The sequence below is a fragment of the Juglans regia genome, chromosome 8 (genome assembly GCF_001411555.2).
Source record: "Juglans regia cultivar Chandler chromosome 8, Walnut 2.0, whole genome shotgun sequence".
Taxonomy (NCBI): domain Eukaryota; kingdom Viridiplantae; phylum Streptophyta; class Magnoliopsida; order Fagales; family Juglandaceae; genus Juglans; species Juglans regia.
Window position 1 is genome coordinate 27,165,424 of NC_049908.1, and position 3,412 is coordinate 27,168,835.

The window sequence follows — 3,412 nt, forward strand, 5'->3', positions numbered from 1 at the left end:
TTTTTTATTTTATTTATTGGTCTCTTTGTTGACTTATACTTTTCCTCTTCTGTAACACCTCATTCTTTGATGGATAAGCATGAAAGTCACTTTTAGAAATTTCAAGGATCGAGCTAGTGTGCTATTACTAATCTTGACTAAGTTATTTTCTTAATGAAGCACTAAATACAAAAATTCTTAGAATAAATAAAGTCATTTTGTATTAAAATATTAAAATCATAAAACAGAGCATGAAAGCATTTATATACTAAAAAAATTTCAAACTTTGTATTGTAAAAACCATGACTTAAAAAAATCTTTGTACACGATTTAAGCATCTGTCTTGCCTTCCTGGGCCCAGTCTTGTCCTATAGTTCTTTCTTCATAAATATTCTCACATGTGATGGTTTAAAAATAGAAAACAAACTAAAATGAGTCGAAAACTCAATAAAAAACTCATCATAATGTAAACATACTCAATATAATTTTTTTCATGGAACATTTCATGTATGAGTAAAATCATGATCATTCATGTATATGCTTATAACATGCATGATTTATCTTACTAGCCCACACACTTAACTATGTATGTAAGGTTGTGCACCAGCCTCACATCCTGTAACTATAAGTAGAACAGCTCATAGTATCCTAGCATACTATGGTAGACCATGCTTAGGTCCATAGCTTGTACATCCACCCATAAAATCGCATTAGTACCATGCATCAAAATGACCATTTTATTAATTGTTCTGAGCTTATCTTATACTTAAATTTATGAAAGCTTACGTGTCTTATGTAACATAAGATGAATGAGATGCATAATACTTAGATAACTATAATATGCGGAATGAAACATAATCATAAATTATGAAGAATGACGTGCTTGAAGATATCATGACATGCATTGTACATAAATATTGGCTTGGGAAACTAACTTTAATAGTAATATATATAATTAGCTAACGTGTGTTAATCTTAATTTATGATCAATCTACTTATCTTATAGCATTGCATTGGATTAGCCATCCCAATCTTCAAATTTGACTAATATGTAACTTTTTTGCTTTTAGCTAATCACTCAGAACTTGAAGTTTACATTGGATTATCCATCACACTCTCTATAATAATAAAATATTATTCTTTTTTATTTTTTATTTTCTTTAATTATTTTTTTATTTATTAAATACTTTTTATTTTTTATTTTAATAATCTCCAATAGCCTCCAACAATCATATTCATTTTCATTAATTGAATCCAACAATCTATAAAATTAGCATCTCTAGTTGACAATTTTGTAGATGTTAACAAAAAAAAATTATTATGGCAGTCCCAAAAAGTACCTGCTAGTTTTTGGACATTCACAACGCTAATGTTCTCAACAATCATATTCTAGCCTTCCTCATTCTCTCCCTTTCTTTCTCAACCTTATTGCCTAGAGTTCTCCTAGAAATGACCTCTACGTTGTCATCTATTGTGCCGCCTCCTAGTGAAGTCGATTCCGGACTAGTTAGGCGTTTCCCATGTGGTTTCCTTCTCGTTGACAACATGGATATATGTTGCTACCATTTTAGTTGGTGTCTTAATAGACACCAGCAATGTTCCATGGTATAAATGGCCTTCTCAATCTCTCTATACATGATTTTGGCTTTTTTTTATGTAAATATGCCAAGTAGTGAGAATGTAAGAAGAGAATTTCTGCAACAAATTTTAGAATTAATGCAGATAGAAACTCATACATTGTCCTGCTCTGTCTCACCACTTGGATGTTGTAACACCCAAGTCCAGCACCAAGTCCACTTTCTAAAAAGTTTTGGAGTGTATACGTATGAAAAGCCAATTTGAAATTAATGAGTAATTTTTGGACTAGACTACAGGCCTAATTTTTATTTTGACGGATACCGATTTTTTTATTTGGGCTTGGGCTTGCTAATTAAGTTAAAATCATTAAATAGTTTTAGATTAGGTGGAATTTTTTTATGTGCCGAGATATTTGTGGGACAAATTGGATTATTTTAGAGGTTGAATCGAGGGCCAAAACTCAAAGAAAAATCCTATGCCACACACGTCTCCCATTTCCAATAGGATTATTATTTTAGAGTTTTCTTTCATTTAAGATTCCTAACCCATACCAACTGTAATACCCACGACTCCACACTCATGCATGTCTCTCCTCTAGGTTCCAATTACCTATATATACATATACACGCAAGTAGAGCCATGTTCAGTGCCCCCATTTACGTAGAAAAAAAAATCAAGCAACTGCTAGGGTTGCCGCAGCCTGAGTTATAGTGAAACACCTCCTCCACGTAGTTGTTGCTAGCCTACTGCACCTCCACAAACCACTTAGTCTCCACCTCAAAACACAACAGCCCCTAACAGAAACCATCCAATGTGCTAAGATCCCCCTCGCAACTTAAACCTCTGCCCCACAGCTGCCACTGTCACACTTTCCCTACAAACCACTACCCACCCAGTTGTACCACCATGAAAGGCTCTATTCTACCACATGAAAATGGAGCATGCGTCCTCCACCATGAGCCATAACACTGCTGCCTAGTTGCTTAACTTCGAAACCACGACAAAACAAGCAGGAACCACCCGGAAGAGCCACAGGAAACGCCAGCCATAGACATTAATATTTACGAAGATCGACATTAAGCCCTATTGTGATGTGATTTTCCATAAAGTACCTGAAGATTTCTCTTGAATGATTTTACGTTATTGCCCTTAATAGGTAAGTCTTGGCAGAAGTCTTATTTTACTTGGGCTGAGCTTTGATTTTCTTAAATTGGATATGTATTTTAAGTTAGGCTTGGTGTTAAATAGATTTGCAATTGAGTTGGACTTATGCCAAGTGAATATTAAGTGGAGATGTAATTTTCATGGGCTTAGTTTTAATTGACTAAATATGTTAGCCATACATTTTATTTTACAGAAATAATAGAGTTTAATGTATTAGTCCAAAACATTTAGTGGATATAGATTAAATTGGGAAGTGAAGATATTTTAGGGTTGCGAGAGTTTTTAGATATTTTAAGGAAAAAAAAAAGGTTATTTTAGTATTCAAGACTTGAATGTCAAATTATGGGTTTAATTAGAGATTTAAGTTACATGTTTAGTTTATAGGTAAGGATTGATATTCGTTGAGCATTATTGTGGAAAAATTCAGAAAAGTTAAGAAGTTCAGGTAAGTGAGGTTTCTATATTAGACTCTGCATCAAATAAATGAACTGAGGTCAATTTTGAAAAATATGCGTGTTTACATACGAAAAGAAATTTGAAACAACCTCAAGTATTTGTTTGGCATTACTCACGAAATTCTGTATAAAAATAAAGTATTTTTTGGCATAGCTGGTGTAGACATGAGCTATTTTGGCATTTTGTTTCTAAATTGTGCAAAAAAAAAAAAAAAAACGAATATGAAAATTTGTGC